Here is an 18,083-nt window from a genome sequence, read left to right on the forward strand (position 1 = left end):
AAGCAAAATACATGAAGATGAGTGACAAATCCACTGCTAAAGCTATGTTTGCTTCTCTCTGTTCAAATTATGAAGGGAGCAAGAAGGTCAAAGAAGCAAAGGCTCTCCTGCTTGTACATCAGTATGAGTTATTCAAAATGAAGGATGATGAAACTATTGAGGAGATGTACTCAAGGTTTCAAACCTTAGTTTCTGGTCTACAGATTCTAAAGAAGAGCTATGTTGCTTCTGATCATGTAAGCAAGATACTCAGAAGCTTACCTGCCAGATGGAGACCAAAAGTGACTGCCATTGAGGAAGCTAAAGATTTAAACACTTTAAGTGTCGAAGATCTTGTTAGTTCTCTCAAAGTTCATGAGTTAAGTCTTAATGAACATGAGTCTACTAAGAAGAGTAAATCAATAGCTCTTCCATCCAAAGGCAAGTCATCAAAAGCTCTCAAAGTGGTTGAATCTGAAGAGGAAGAACAGTCAAGTTCAGACTCTGAACCAGATGCTGCAGAAATGGCCATGCTCTCAAACAGACTTCAATATCTGGCCAAGAAGAACAGAAAGTTTCTCTCCAGAAGGGGTAACTCCAGAAGCTCAAGGAAAAAAGATCAGAAGGGATGCTTCAACTGTAAGAAGCCAGGTCACTTCATTGCTGAATGCCCTGATCTTCAAAGAGAAAAGTCAAAGGACAAGTCAAAGAGGTCTACATTCAAACCAAGCAAATTCAAGAAGCAGATTAAGCAGAGTTTAATGGCAACCTGGGATGATTTGGGCAGTGAATCTGGATCTGATAAAGAGGAAGCTGATGAAGATGCAAAGGTAGTTGTTGGGTTGGTAGCAACAGCAACTTCAGAAGCTGGGTCAGATTCAGACTCAGAAGATGAAAACGAGGTATATTCCAAAATTCCCAGAGATGAACTTGTTGAGTCACTTAAAGAACTTCTTACACATTTTGAAGTAAGAACCAATGAGTTGAAGGATTTAAAAGAAAAATATGCTGATTTGGTACAACAGCAAAAATCAACTTTATTGGATCTGAAAGCTTCTGAACAAGGACTTAGGGGCTTTGACTTCATGTGTAAAACATATGAAGATCAGCTCAGGTTCTTATGTCAGAAGCTACAAGAAAAGTGTAATGAAAAACCTTTAAGTAACCATGAAATTGCTCTTGAAGATTTTATTATATCTGGCATTGACAGAAGCAGAGTGGCTTTTATGATTTATAGCATTTACAAGAACAATGGCAGAGGAATTGGTTTTCCAGAAGTGAAACTGGAGAAAACCAATCTAAAGTCTTGTTGTGAATGCATCAAGGAAGGTCTGAAAACATTCTTTGTACCAGAAGGGGCTGAGTTGGAAACTGTTGTTCAATCAGAACCTGAAGCTTCTAGTTCTAAGGCTAAGATTACTTCAAAGCCAAAGAACTCTAAGTCAAAGGCTATGATCAAATCTGATTCCAAAACTTCAAAGGTTAGGATCCTGAAAAGATCAGAACCTATTCCTCAGAGTCTGGTGAAACCAAAATCTGGGGTTCTGAAGTCTAAGTTTCAGAAGAAGACAGTTACTGCTTCTGAAGTACCAAAACCTAAGGTGATGGTTAATCAGAAGCAACCCAACTCACAGCACAAGGTACAAGAAGTGAAGAGTAAAGCCTTAAGTACTAACCTTCCAGGACCCATAGAACAATGGGTACCTAAATCTAAAAATGTCAATGATGCAGGTATGTCTAAGAGCAGTGCCAAAGCAAAGATCATGGTACCTAGACAGTGGTTGCTCAAGACACATGACAGGAGACAAGTCCATGTTCCTCAGCCTAACAATGAAAGAGGGAGGAAATGTGAAATTTGGAGGCAACCAGTCAGGCAAGATCATAGGTACAGGAACTATTGGTAACTCCTCTACCTCAATTAATAATGTATGGTTGGTAGATGGTCTTGAACATAACCTTTTGAGCATTAGTCAATTTTGTGATAATGGTTATGATGTGCTTTTTGAAAAACCCAACTGTACAGTAATCAACAAGGAAGACAAATCCATTGTGTTCAAAGGAAAGAGAGTTGACAATGTCTATAAAATCAATTTTTCTGAACTGGCTGATCAGAAGGTGATGTGCCTACTATCAGTGAATGATAAGAAATGGATGTGGCACAGAAGGTTGGGACATGCTAACTGGAGGTTAATCTCTAAGCTTAGTAAGTTACAACTTGTGAAAGGGCTACCAGACATTGACTATTATTCAGATGCACTCTGTGGTGCATGTCAGAGAGGGAAAATTGTGAAATCATCTTTTAAAACAAAAGATATTGTTTCAACCTCAAGACCTTTAGAATTACTCCATATTGATTTATTTGGACCAGTAAGTACTGCATCCTTATATGGAAGTAGATATGGATTAGTCATTGTTGATGATTACAGCAGATGGACTTGGGTGAAATTCATAAAGAGTAAAGATGTTGCGTGTGATGTATTCAGTAGCTTCTGCACTCAAATTCAATCTGAAAAAGAATCAAAAATTTTGAAAGTCAGAAGTGATCATGGTGGAGAATTTGAAAATGAGCCATTTGAAGCTTTTTGTGAAAAACATGGAATTTTCCATGAATTCTCTTCTCCTAGAACACCACAACAAAATGGGGTTGTAGAGAGAAAGAATAGAACTTTACAAGAAATGGCCAGAACCATGATTCATGAAAACAATTTACCAAAACATTTTTGGGCAGAAGCAGTGAATACAGCATGCTATGTTCAAAACAGGATCTATATTAGACCTATTTTGGAGAAAACAGCATATGAACTCTTTAAAGGAAGAAAACCCAATATCTCTTACTTTCATCAATTTGGATGTACATGTTACATTCTGAACAACAAGCTCTACCTAAAGAAATTTGATGCCAAGGCCCAAAGAGGAATCTTTTTAGGTTACTCTGAAAGGTCAAAGGCATACAGGGTGTATAATTCAGAAACACTCTGTGTTGAAGAATCTATGCACGTTAAATTTGATGACAAAGAGCTTGAAGATAAAACTTCAAAGCAAGGTGAAAGTTTTGCAGAGATACAGGTTCCTGAAGCTACTCCAGAACCTGATCAGATAGCTGAGTCTGAAGATAGTCCAGAAGCTGAACCCACATCAGAAGCACAAGATGAAGCTGCTTCTGATGAAGCACAAGATGACTCACATCAAGAAGATCCTCCCAGAAACACATTCAAACACAAGTCTTCACATCCTGAAGAGCTAATCATTGGAAACAAAGATAGTCCAAGAAGAACAAGATCACATTTCAGACAAGAAGAGTCAATGATTGGACTAATCTCAATGATTGAACCTACAACAGTTGATGAAGCACTTTCAGATGATGGATGGATCCTAGCTATGCAAGAAGAGTTGAATCAATTTCAAAGAAATGATGTGTGGGATCTGGTACCCAAACCTCAGCACAAGAACATTATTGGAACAAAATGGGTATTCAGAAACAAGCTGAATGAGCAAGGTGAAGTAACAAGAAACAAAGCCAGACTTGTTGCACAAGGGTATAGTCAACAAGAAGGCATTGATTACACTGAAACGTTTGCTCCAGTTGCAAGATTGGAAGCAATCAGGTTACTTCTTTCCTATGCAGTTAATCATGGCATAATATTATATCAGATGGATGTCAAGAGTGCATTTCTCAATGGTGTCATAGAAGAAGAAGTGTATGTTAAGCAACCTCCTGGATTTGAGGATATTAAATATCCTGACCATGTTTTTAAATTGAAGAAATCACTATATGGCTTGAAACAAGCTCCCAGAGCTTGGTATGATAGACTAAGTAATTTCTTAATCAAAAATGATTTTAAGAGAGGACAGGTTGACACTACACTCTTCAGAAGGACCCTTGGGAAAGATATTCTTGTTGTGCAAATATATGTTGATGATATAATATTTGGTTCTACTAATGCATCTCTTTGCAAGGAATTTTCTGAGTTAATGCAGGATGAATTTGAAATGAGCATGATGGGAGAGCTGAAGTTCTTCCTTGGCATTCAAATCAATCAATGCAAAGATGGAGTCTATGTTCATCAATCAAAGTACACAAAGGAGCTTCTGAAGAAGTTCAAACTTGAAGATTGTAAAGTGATGAACACTCCAATGCATCCTACGTGCAACCTGAGCAAAGAAGATGAAGGAACTAAAGTAGATCAGAAGCTGTATAGAGGTATGATTGGTTCTTTGTTATACCTCACTGCATCTAGGCCAGATATTTTATTCAGTGTATGCTTGTGTGCAAGATTCCAATCAGATCCTAGAGAATCTCATATGACTGCTGTCAAGAGAATCTTCAGGTATTTGAAAGGAACAACCAATCTTGGACTCCTTTATAGGAAATCCTTAGATTATAAGCTAATTGGATTCTGTGATGCTGATTATGCTGGTGATAGGATTGAAAGAAAGTCAACCAGTGGCAATTGTCAATTTCTGGGTGATAATCTTATATCCTGGGCTAGCAAAAGACAAACAACTATTGCTATGTCTACAGCAGAAGCAGAATACATTTCAGCTGCAAGTTGTTGTACACAACTACTTTGGATGAAACATCAGTTGGAAGATTATCAGATAACTGCTAACAGTATTCCCATTTATTGTGATAATACTGCTGCTATTTGTTTGTCTAAAAATCCAATTTTGCATTCAAGAGCGAAGCACATTGAAATCAAACACCATTTTATCAGAGATTATGTTCAAAAAGGAATTTTAGATATACAATTCATTGATACTGAAAATCAATGGGCTGATATATTTACTAAGCCTTTAACTGTTGAAAGATTTGATTTTATAAAGAAAAATTTGAACATGCACTTTGTATCTGATTAAATGCTTGCTTGCTCCTGAATAGGATTTTAGGTTCTGAAGTTAGTTCAGAAGCAGTAGTCCATCAGAAGCTCTTTATTGAGGTTCTGAGGAAAACTCGCTTCTGATGATGACGTCAGCATCTGAAGTCCAGAAGCTGGATTTATTGCTTCTGAATAGTTGAATTAGTGGAAACGTTGGAAGTTACCTTTTAAAAAGTAACTTTTGGCCCACTAACTTGGTAGTTACTCTGTGAACCTCTTACGTGGCCTGTATGTGTTGGTGTATAACTAAAAGGGCAATGATGATTTAAAAGCTTTGAAAGTACTTTTCACGCGCCCCCAATTTTGTCATTAATGTTATGTTTGTTTGTCTCTTTTGAATTGCAATCGTTTTACTTTTAACACTTTGTCAATTCACACACTACTCACTCACAACAAACACATTTGCTCTCAAACCTCTTGCGAAGTAAGCGCATTCTCTCAACCTTAGAACCCTAAAATCTTCATCTTCTTCAAATCTTCGTAAATCATCAAATGGCATCATCAAGCTCAAAAGTTTCAGAATCTACATCAAACAAGCAAAGCGTATCAGAATCTGGGTCCATCTACAAAAAGAAGACTATGGATATTCCATGGGAATCCTTAATAGTTCAAGTAGAGTCACCGGTGGATTTTGCTTCACTCAAGAAGTATGAAGTAAACATGGAAGGTTTGATAGAAACTCAGATGATGTCTGAGTATTTCAAGATGCTAAATGGGCCAACATATGTGAACTTGGTCAAGGACTTTTGGTTAAAAGCTGAAGTGTACAATGAAAAGCCTGCAAAAGTCGTAAGCAAACAAGCGGGGTCAAAGAAAGGGAAAATGGTCATGGATATGAATCCTACATCATTTGATAGCTTAGAAATAAGGTCTGAAGTGATGGGCATTCCTATAACCATCACTGAGGACGTTATAGCTAAAGCTTGTAGGATGCATGCAGAGGGAAGATTCCAAGAAATAGTCAGGAAGGAAGATGTCCTGCTAAAAGGTTACTACAACTCTCTTCTGGGTGGGAAGAAAGATGCCAAGCCTTCAGAGATGGAGATTCACAACAGAATGTTGGTGAAATACAGTAATGATTGCTTCTTTCAAAGAGCAGGAGGGTCTGACCAACCCAACAACCAACAGAAGCTAGCAATTTATTTCATGACCAATCTTGAAAAGATAAACTTCCCCAGATATGTAATGGATCATCTCTGCTGGGCCATAAACGAAAGCACTACAAGAGGAAGAAAACAAGTACCCTATGGAAGATTGCTTTCTGAAATCTTTCATCAAGGAAGGGTGCTGGAGTTCTTAAAAAGGACAAGGAGTGCTTCTGATAAATGTTTCGAAGTTTCTACTGCTGAAAGGACTATCAGTAGCAGGAGCTTATGCTCTATGAAGTTCATCAAAGAAGCCCCTAAAGATGAAAAGTGGTTAGAGATGACAACTGCTGAAACTGAGATAATCAGGGACTTTCCTCCCATCTTTAAGGAAAGTGACTCTGATTTCCTAGTTCAATCAGTAGCTGAGTACGTCTTGGAGGAAGATGCAAGGTCTCAGGAGGAAGCTGCTCTTGCTAAAGGGAAAGGCAAGAAGGCCAAGGCAGTTGCTGTGTCAGAAGCTGCTGTTTCTGAGGCACCTGAAGGGAAAAGGGCCAGAACTAGTTCTGAATCAGAAGCTGCTCCTACTAAAGGAAAGAAGGCCAGAACTAGTACTGAGTCAGAAGCTGCTAAACCTGTTTTTATCAAGGAAAAAGGAAAGATGCAGAAGGTTGGTGCTGCTTCTATTCCACAGAAGAGGAGAAAAGGTAAGGCAGACTTGGTAATCACTCAAGAGCAGCTGGATGAAGCTCTTGAAGAAATAGAGAAAGAGGAGGCTGATCCCAAGCTGAAGAAGAAGAAGGCTCCCCTTCAACTTGTGAGTCCTATGGTTGAGATGACTCGAATAAGGAAAAGGATGGCAGATGAACGTGCTGCTGATCTTATATTAGAAAGAAAGGATCAAAAAGCTCAATACATTCATCAAAGAGATGAAAAGCTCAAGGCTTTGGGATTGGAGGACTGTGATAGGTTCTACAAAGATAAACTGGCTGAAGTAAGAGCCATTGCTGGTAAACCTACTGAAGACAATGAGGAAGACGATATGATGCCCGTCTTTGAAAATGCTCCAGAAGAGGGAACTTCAGAAGCAGTTTCTCAATCTGCTGATCCACAGAAGATCACTTCTGAAGCTGACCCTGCAGATCAGGTAATCCAGATTCCAGTCACCTCTATCCCCTCTTCACCCTCTTCACCATCAGCACCTGAACAAATAGAAGACACTTCTGTCTTAGACAATCTTGCTCTCCACTACTCAGGTGAATTACCCATAGACAAAACTTCAGAAAAGGCCTCTGAAGCAACTCCAGAAGCAGCTGCTTCTGAAAATGTTGTTTCAGAAAACCCCCATCAACAAACACCTGAACCACAAAAACCCACAACACCCCCACAATCACCAATAGCCATCATTGACCCCCAACTCAACAATCAAACAACAACTTCACTACAACAACCACCAACTGAAACTGAATTTCAACCTTTACCTGAACACTCTCCAGAACCAACTCCCATGGATGTTGACATCTCTCAAGTCAATGTTCAAGACTCAACCTTCACCACACACATTGATTCTGACCAGCCTTCGTCTTCAAACACACAAACACACCTTACCTTTCCAATTCCTAACCTCATTCAAGATTTAGAAATCAGTGATTCTGATCTTGAAACCCTTGATCATCCACCCACAAACATCCTGGAATCTGGATATATTAATTCTGAGCTTCTCACAATCTTGAGTCAGATGCATAATCTGGTGGATCAAAGAAGGACAATTGATCTCACAGGTGCATATGAAGACTCCTGGGCATCTCTTCAAAACCGGGCAGCTGGGGTTATTGAAGAAATCAAGGCCAAATGCATCAGAGTCAAGCAAGCTTCAGTCAGAAGGCTAATGGAGCAAGTGAATCAGAGTCTTAGAGTAAGAAGTTCTACACTGCTCCTGGCAAACCAGCCTTTCTTCTTTGAAACGGATTACTTGACCAGAGAAGCAAGGCTGTGTAAGCTTCTGAAGAAACAGATGGCACAGCAGCAGCAAGAAGCTAGAGAAAGGGAACAAGCTCTTCTTCAGAGGCAACAACAACTTGAAGAACTGTTGAAGAAGAAGATTGAAGAAATGGAAGAGATGAAGAAACAACAACAAACCAACCCTTAGTTGCACACCCTTGTGTTTTTCTTTGTTTGTTGTCTGTTTTAAAATTTCTTAGTCCTTGCTTCTGAAACCATCTTGTCTTATTTCTCTTGCTTCTGAATGCTTACTGATTCTGACTGTTTAGCTGCTTCTGACAATTGATATACATGTTCATATATTTTGCTCTGACTTATTTAGTTCACTTTCTTTTATACTCTCTCCTGTTTGAGTTTTTCTCATATCTTTTTGTCTTTTATGCTTAAATTTATTTTAATTTTTTTTTGATAATGACAAATGGGGGAGTATATGTGACAAGTATTTAAAGGCTCTGAGCCCCATTAATGGCATTTGAAATTTTTGAAAACCTTCTATCATTTTTTTTACCTTATTGGTATAAGCTATGAACGAACGAAGGAGTATCAAAATTCAAGTAAAATTAATTGAACCATTCTTCTTATCTATAAGTTAATTCTTTCAATGATTCAATTTTGTTTTTAAGCTCTGATAATATTATTGCGCGAAAAATGAATTTAATTAACCTGGATAGAACTTAGGGGGAGCTTACAAACCTCACCTTAAAGACTATCAGACTCAGGGGGAGTTTGAGCTTACAAACCTCAGATTCTGAGCTTACAAACCTCAGAACCCCAAAGTCAACTTGTTAATTAGATTAACAACAATTGATCAATTTTAAATACTTTTGTTTGTCATCATCAAAAAGGGGGAGATTGTTGGAACAAAATGTGTTTAACAATGAACCTTAAAGGGTTTTGATGATAACAAGGTATTAAAAATTGTAAATTGGACTAGCTAATATTTGTTCAAGTGTACAGGACCATAATTATAAAGTTACATCATCATTGGTTCTGAATGAGCAAATAAAGAGCTATGGAAACAACAAAAATTTGAAGCTTGGACGCTCCTGAAGGCAACTTGCTACTGAAGAGAAAAAGCGCTCCTGAAGTCAAGCTGCTCCTGAAGAAATAGCGCTCCTGAAGTAAGCTGCTCCTGAAGAATAGTGCTTCTGAAGACAAGAGGTCCAGAAGCCACATCATCAGAAGCTGCGACATCAGAAGCTGCAGAAGTCATATCATCAGAAGCTGCATCATCAGAAGCTGCCTCATCAGAAGCCATTTCACCAGAAGCTGAATATCAACTGGATTTGCAAAGAATCAAGAATTGAAGAATTATCAATGCAAAAGCTGTCTATTGGATTCGAAAACACAAACAAAGGATTAGTGGAGTTTGCAACGGTCATTTCAAAGGTGTTTGAAGGCGTGTGTTTGCAATTTGGACGAAAGCGTTGACATTGTACTTTGTACGAATTGTACAACCACGTTCTCCACTACTCTGTTTTGTGTCCGCGCTACAGGACAAGAAAACAGCTCCAGAATACGGTTTCGCCTGCATAGATGTTCCTTTGGATAAGGAATGGATTTCAAATTTGTTCTTCATAGGACAACAGCCAAATCAGGCAAAAGATTATTGGTGAAAGATCAAGCTTCAACAACGACTCTTTGGTGTGCTGGCAATTTCACAATGTCTCTCTCACACCTCTATATAAAGGAGTGAAGACCTAGAGAATTGGTAATGCAAGAACGCTGAACGAAAGACTCACAAGATTTTCACAAGTACCAAACCTCTGCTGAAATTGTTCTGCATTCACTTAGAATTTCTGTGTCTCAAAGTCATATCTTAGAAATTCTTAAGTCCATTGAGTCTGTATCTGATTTGTATTGTGAGCACCTCTGATTGTATATCAAGTGTTCAACCTTAAACAATTTTCTGTGTAATTTTGTTTAGTTAGGAAGTCTCTTGCAGTTGTGCTTGAGCAGGAAGTCTCTTGATTGTGTTCTTGAGCAAAGGAAGTCTCTTGCTTGTGTGCTTGAGCATTGGAAGTCTCTTGCTTGTGTGCTTGAGCATTTGTAATCAGATATTACTCATAGTGAAATCTCCTTGGAAGTGCAAGGGGGACTGGACTACTTCCGGATTGTGGAAGGAACCAGTATAATTGTTTTGTGTCGTTCTTCTTCTCTCTCTCTCTGTTTTATTCCGCTGCATTTAGATTCTGATTATCACTTCAGAAGCTGTCTCGCTTAGCTTCTGATCAGTGTGTTCAGTTTTTAGGAGAAACGAAGAATTTTTCTAAAACACAATTCAACCCCCCTTCTTGTGTTTTTCTCACCTTCAGCCACAACCTTCCGAACAACCCTGGTCATTTATATATATAATACGACGCAAAGCCAAATTATCTTTTGTTGGGATGCGGTTAAAAAGCAACCGCGGATCAAAATATAAATCTTTAGAGGAACTTCTTTTAACCACTTGACCATGAGTTTTTGCCGGAATAATAGTTGTCTTCCCCTTCAATTAAGTTAGCATAAGCACTACTAACCGTATAACGTTAAGAGACATGTAATTTCCAAGACCAATGATCCTCCACTTCATCCTGCAAAATAACTGAAGATAAACACTCCACATCCAATTACTTCTCCTTCCACACAAACAATCTCCTCTTCCACGTGATGTAACAAGAGTAGCATGCAAGACAATGTTATATTTAAAGAAAAATGACTTAAAAACATATTATTTCTAATTTGTATGAGACCATAATCACATTTTTTCCTCAAAAAAGTGTTGTGCCAAACTAGACACTTACCAAGTCCCACATTGAGTAGTGCGGAAGAAAAAAAAAAAGGAGAGTCGGGGAACTTTTAGGTGTCATTTGAAATTTCTTATATTTATATTGAACATAATACTTTTTAAATTCTCATTATTTTAAAAATTCTCAAACTTAATCATCCAAACGTTAAAATTATATAGAACAATTTGAATTACCTCGAAAAATTACATTATCTCAAAATATTCCATAGCACACTCTAAAGGAGAATGTAGAAAGGTTAGAGAGTACTCATTCTACAAATGAGCTTAATCATCATGAGAATGATCCTTCAACTCAACAAAACTTGATATATTTTCCAAAGAGTCGTGAAGCCTTGGACTCAGGACTTGCAAACTAGCAATGAAAGATTGTAAAAGTGACACCCATATTTGAAAAAATCAAACACGTCTTTATATGAATACAATGTTAGTATCTTGGGCTATGTTTGTTTTAATTGGTTTTTATTTGCCTTAAATTGTAAAAAACAATAGTCAAATGTTAGTATTTGGAAGAATTGAGAGGTTATTACTTATTACTATTACGTGTAGTGGTACAAATTTTGTAATTTTGAACTATGACAGATTTTGGTCTATTGCGGTAATTATAGGCCAAATACATGTTTTGGTCCTTTAAGTTTAATAAAAATATTGAATTAGTCCTTTATGTTTTTGAAGTTTTAAATAAGTCATTTATGTTGTTGATTTATTGCATCGTTGCCCTTTTAAAAACTTATTTGAAACTTCAAAACTTCAAATAAGTATATATAATTAACAACTTAAAATGATCTATTTAAAACTTAAAAAAACTTAAACTACCTATTTAAAACTTAAAAAACTTAAAAAATAACCCGCTATTTTTGTCAAAATGTGAGGTGACTTATAATTAATGTTTGATTGGTGTCTCATTCAAAATAGGAAAATGCTATGTAAAGCGAAATTAAAATTCGTGAAATTTTGGGAAGGAGTTGGCACATTTTTGTCCATTTGATCTCTTGTAATTGTTTGATTAACTGCTACATCCAAAATTATAGGAACAGTAACCCCGTTTTTTGTGGCCAGGCATGATTTTAATTGGCCATTTAGTTGTTCGCGAGGCCTTCGCTGCAAAATCCATCGGGAGATATAGCACTACTGTTCAAAATATAATCCGGTATTGTTGTATACAAACATGCAGTTAGATATTATTTTTTGTGTTCATTTATATGCCACTATTTGCAACTATGCTTCAGCATTTCAAGAAGTAACTTCAATGTTGATGGAGTGGGATTGGATGTGGTTTTGGTGCTTGTGTTTGTTTTTGTAGTAAATATATAATGGCTATTGATATGGCCAAACCGCAAGTGCACGGCCTATCGAAGTAATAGTAGTAAGTAGAGTTATCGTTCCGCTAGGGAGTTGGTCAATCCAATTAGCTTTTAGAAATTGATTAGAAGAGAAAGAAATAAGATGTTGGAGAGTGCAGTTTTTGAAGGTAAATAACAATAATATTAAAAAGCCTTGGGATCATTGGTTCATCATAATAACGAATCTTTTCACAAGCAGGCCTTAAACTTATAATTAAACGTTAATCCTAATTACTAAGGACAAGTCTCTCTTTAGCATATCACAGCTCCTCTCGAAGTCAGTGAGTGTATCCCTCCAACAACCACACCTATTCTCATGGGTGATTGCCTTTAGGACCCTTGAAGATCGAAACTTTATGTGTCCCAAGGTTTGCTAGGCTATTCTCATGTTTCGCAAACCTTGTCTAAATTCACTTGATCGGATATCAAAGCTCCGCGTTCGCTTTATGAATTGATATCTGTGATGATGAATTAACCATTATCAAACCCTCCGCGTTCGCTTCCACAGTTTGATAATAATTAATTCATGTTAAAACGGTGAATTTAGATTAGGAATTAAGGTAACAAATAATTAGGGTTTAAGGCTTGGTTTGATCCGGATTACGTCATTAGACTTATCCAACGATCCCAAGACAAAGAAGTCTACTCACTCATGTTCATCGTAGACATGGGGGAAGAAGAGAGAATGCGATAAAAGTAAATTGCAAAGAAGAAAGTAAATAAAGTAAAGAACTTTTATTGAAATAAAGACTTGAAATATTCAAAGTAAAAGGTGAATGTTTATGGTGGAGAGCTACTCTATTTATAGCTTTACAATCGACTTAGAAACTAAGCAACTAAAAGGGTAAAACAGTAAAGCTGCAACAGGGTAACTTGGGCCCGAAGAAAAAGCAGCAAAAGGGGCTTCTGGAGGTGGCACGGCCGTGCCACATGTTGGCACTGGCCGTGCCAAGCTTCTGACTTGGTGGGAACATATTTTTGTTCCGTATCTTCGTATTTTCGCACTGTATTTGCTCCAGTCCTCTTTCTTTTGCTCCAAGACACCTTCCACCATATATTCGCTCCTAAAATAAAATAAAAGACAATTTAAAGTAAACTATTCTAAAAGGAAATAAAATGCAATATAATTAAATCAAATCTTATTTAAAACTAAACTAAATAAAGCATTAAAATATACTAATCTATGACTCATCAGCTATGGTTGGTATGATTATTACTTCAACTTTTGTTTATTATCATATATCTATTTTGCATATTGAAAATACGAAAAATATTTAGAATAAATCAGTATTTTATAATTTATTTGCTTCAGGTTCCAAGTGACACAGATTATTTGTAAGTTTCATATATAATATTTGTTGCTGTTTAGTTATAACTACTACTACTACAAAGAGAGATATCAGCTCCATATATACACAACAACTCCTCTCATCAACTCCATATCATTGAATTCTTAGTATGGATATCAGCTCCTATAAGTCTATCATATCATCTCATCAAAACACAATCAAATTATCAAACCCTAGCAAACATGGCACGCTTTGAAACTCCTTTTACCACTATGCCTCTCAAATCCATACTGCTTATGGCATTGATATTATTCCTTACATTCACTTCCACAACTTCAACTCGAATTCTTAGTGAACAAGAAACACTAGAAGAACCAATTGTTGATTCAGCAGAATCTCCTGTATCTTCCACCATTCTCCCTCCACTTGCCGCCCCGATAACAGCCGCAACAACCAGTACTGATATTCCTGATCAGCACCACACACTATCATTTTTCATGCATGACATTCTAGGCGGCTCCAATCCAACAGCAAGAGCAGTGACCGGAGTCGTTACAAATCCGGCCCTCAACGCTCAAGTAGCGTTCGCAAAACCAAACGGCGCAAACCTTCCACTAAACAACGGCATTCCACAGAACAATAACAACAATGGAATTCTAAACAACAACAATCTCCCTTTCCTAACAGGACTTAGTGGAAACACAGGGAATGTGTTCAATAACAATAACAATGGGAACAACAATTTCCCAGTGACGAATATGAATCAGATACCGCAGGGAACGACGGTGCAGGAGCTGATGTTTGGTACAATGACAGTGTTTGATGATGAACTGACAGAAGGTGAAGAGTTGGGATCAAGATTAGTTGGAAAAGCTCAAGGATTTTATATAGCAAGTTCAGTGGAAGGAACAAGTCAAGTAATGGCATTCACTGCAAAGTTTGAAGAGAATGGTTATGAAGATAGTCTCAGCTTCTTTGGAGTCCACAGAACAACACAAGTTTCACAATCACAACTTGCAATCATTGGAGGAACTGGAAAGTATGTGAATGCTAATGGATTTGCTATTATTAAGACATTTCCGGTCAACGGTCAACAACATAACACTGATGGACTTGAAACTCTCTTGCACCTTTCTGCATATATTTCCTATTAGTAGGGTCTCTTTCAATTTATATATGTCATGAATGAACTTTATGTCTTCAGCTTACAAAAATATATCTAAACATTTGTGTTTTGTGTGATGAATTTTAATTAGTGATTATATGTACTTTTGAAAAAACTAATATAAATGTTTATATATTGTTGGAACACTAGTTAATTCTAGTGATGAAAAGTTGGATAGAAAAACACTATCTAAAAACTAGTGTGTGACTTAAAAATGTCCCACATTGGTGAGCCATACCAACTAGCAAGTATTTATATAACGGTGGGGTGACCTCCAAGGGTGTCCCCTTGGGGTACCCACTTTTACAAACGGGTGAGCGCTTAGAAAAACATATATATCACGCGCGACGCCGCCGGCCGGCTGGGGCATGGGTTTGGGTCAAAAGATATATTTTTTTTTGTCACTTGAAAATGATAAATTAATTAATTAATTAATTTAATCATTATCCGAAAGCGTAACAAATTCGATCCAATCCAAAACGCGTAACAAATCTGATCCAATCCGAAAGCGCGTATCCGGATATATCCAACTAAGAAACAGAAACCCATTAGCTTAAGGTTAAGTTTAAGCTGACTTAATCCTTCAGTCACTCGTTTTTTGTTACGAACTCTGCCTATAAAAGGAGAGCTCCCCCCACCCCCCACCCCCCACCCCCCCCAACTCATTCTTTACACCGAAATTCACAGTTGATGATTCATGTGCTTTTCCTCTCTTCTCCCTCCTTCAACTTGTGTTGACGAGTCCTTCTTCCGCTTCTACTCCTTTATGTCCCTTCGGTTTCGATAATAGATGGATTGAATGAATTTTATGTTTAGGATTAGGGGTGGCAAAATGGATATATCGGATATAGATATGAGTTTGAATCTTAATGGATTGATAAAAAAAATCTATTATTCCATTAAAATCAACTAAATATGTTTCTAAAAAATTCATCCAATCCAATCCATTAAATATAAAATACATCCGATCCATCTATTATTAAATTATTAACGGATGGATGTCCATCGAATCCATAAATTAAAATGTATTATTTGTTTGAATGGGTGTATTATTAGAAAATTGCTTCTCTTAATCAAATTTGTTCATTCTTTCCTCAAACTGCCTAAAATAACCCCAACATGACTTAAGTCACATTTGCTACCTCCAACATGAGTTAAGTCACGTTGAGCCAATGTGAGTTCAGAATAACAACCATTCATTTTTCCAAAATCAAACTCAATTCTCCCAAATTCGAATTCTCACACACTCAAGCAAATCATGTTCAACTTCTACTCCAACATCAAGAAAGTGTTTATAATCATTTGACATTGGTTTTTTTTTTTATATAAATGTTAGAGTTTCTGGAGGAAATTATGAAACTTTAGATTTTTATGGTTTATTTGCATGTTAGATTTTTTTTATTGTTAATGATCAAATATGTTAGAAATTGAAGTTTAGATGTTGTTTAGAGTAAGTTTCACTCCGATTTGGTAGTTTAGAGTTAGAAATTGTTAGATTTTATGTTGAACTCTAGATGTTTGATAAAATGTCTCAATGAAAATTTGTTTGATTTTTGCATTGTTAATGATGAAATTAGTTAGAAATTGGATTGTTAATGTTGATTATAGTGAGTTTGAGTGCAATGTGGTAGTTTAGAGTTTGAAATGACACAATGTGGTAGTTTGAGTGCAATGTGTATTGATGTTGATTAGTTAGAAATGACACAATGTCCTTGTCCCTATGAAAAAATCATTGATTTTATGTGTTGTTTTATGTTCCGTAGATATGTCTGAGAGACCGGATAGGCTAAGAGGAGGAAGGGAGACCATGAGAGGGAGTGCACGGGCCGAAAGGCAGTCTAGGCACACCCTCCTGTCAGAAGGAGACATGGTGGTAGGAGTGGGGATGGGGAGGGGTCGACGTCGTCTCAGGCGGGTCTGTCCCAAGTAGTGGACCCCAAACAGTAGTATGAGCAGCATTATCAACAGCCTCATCATCAGGAGGGTGAGGCTCAGCAAGAGGTTGTACTGGAGGGTTTTCCTAAGGGCCCTACTAACATGTCGCTTCTACCGAATTTCAATAGACACTTGGCCTGTAGGTTTTGGAGTGACGCCGTAGTAAGCTTAATTGTTCAATTTTATTTAATTATTCTCTTTTTATTTTTAACAATTCAATTTTTATATTAAAGTGTTTATCTTTCTTTATTTTTCTTTTTTAAGTTCAATTGATAAGTTTATTTTAATTGATATGTTTATTTTATTTTTTTATTTATTCAAATTGTTTTTTTAGCGATTCAATTGTCATATTAAAGTGTTTATTTTAATTTTACAATTTAATTGTTATGTTAAAAGAAATTTAATATTTATTTTAATTTTTGTTAATTGATATGTTTATTTTATTTTTTTATTTATGCAAATTGTTTTTTTAACGATTCAATTGTCATATTTAAGTGTTTATTTTAATTTTACGATTTAATTGTTATGTTAAAAAATGTTTAATATTTATTTTAATTTTTGTTTTTTTAAGATTAAATTGTTATGTCTTTTTTACTTAATCAAATGTTTATATTTTTAACGGGTTGTTGTTTGTTTTATTTTTTTGTATTTCAGTTTAGGTATGACCCGCTGACAGTTCTGGAACCTGGGAGTTGGCTCCATTGCTGGTTACATGTCTCTACTTAAGGTAGTATTTTTTTTCTTTTCCATGGCATATTATAAATGTGTTGATATTATTGTGTTTGCATATGTGAATGTGATGATGAAATATTTGTTTGTATATACTTGTGTTGATATTATTGTGTTTGTATGCATGAGTTATGGAGCACTTCAAGAAGCTCTAATCGGGGAAGCATGTGAAGGGGCATGATCGTTGTGTTGTTGGAAATTTTCATATCATAATAATTACATGACTTTTTCTAATAACACCCCTAAAAAATCAGGTTACACCCCAAATTGACCAAAGTACCCTTAATGTGCACTAAAATTTTCAATTGAACCCAAAATTCTTTATCTCCTTCGTCTTCCAAATCCCTTTATCTCTTTCGATCCTTCTTTCTTGCTTTCTATCAAAATCAAGTTGTAATCTACCAATTATCTTTTTTTTCAATTTCTCTTGTTATTTTTTCAATGTGGTTGAGTTCTTTTTTTCAATTTCTCTTGTTATTTGATTGTTCATTTAAGTTTCCTTATTGTTTTTTGCAATCATGACTTTCTTGTTAATTGCATTTACATAGAAGATGAAACCTTGATGTACTCGTTAGGCAGTTTGTTGTCAGTGTTGCTTTGGATTTTCATGGTACCATGCTATGGTCTTATATGTTTACATGATCGGCTGAGAGTCAAAGCAATTAAACTACTATTTGTGATTATACTGAGTCAAATCCTTTGACACAATCATCCCTGTGTGGCTTCTTCTCTGCCATTCTTTCAAAATAAGGCCACGGATTTAATTATGTGGTAATAATAATATACCAAACACTCCAACAAAAAAAAAAAAAAATACCAAACACGTTAACTTAGTTAACGTTAACGTACGTGATTTAATTTAACGTTGGTTCCGTAACACTGATTTCATTAACAA

At 36.4% G+C, this 18,083-nt stretch overlaps 1 pseudogene across 1 annotated transcript; it reads left to right on the top strand.

Annotated features, from left to right (window-relative positions):
* Window positions 1-13,558: 13,558 nt before the first annotated feature.
* On the top strand, window positions 13,559-14,670 carry LOC146930560 (dirigent protein 10 pseudogene; annotated as a pseudogene). Its single transcript, XR_015006420.1, has one exon. The product of XR_015006420.1 is annotated as a dirigent protein 10 pseudogene (transcript).
* The last annotated feature ends 3,413 nt before the right edge of the window (window positions 14,671-18,083 follow it).

This window comes from Medicago sativa, chromosome 4 (genome assembly GCF_051527215.1).
Source record: "Medicago sativa cultivar Bolivia chromosome 4, Bolivia_mono, whole genome shotgun sequence".
Classification (NCBI taxonomy): Eukaryota; Viridiplantae; Streptophyta; class Magnoliopsida; order Fabales; family Fabaceae; genus Medicago; species Medicago sativa.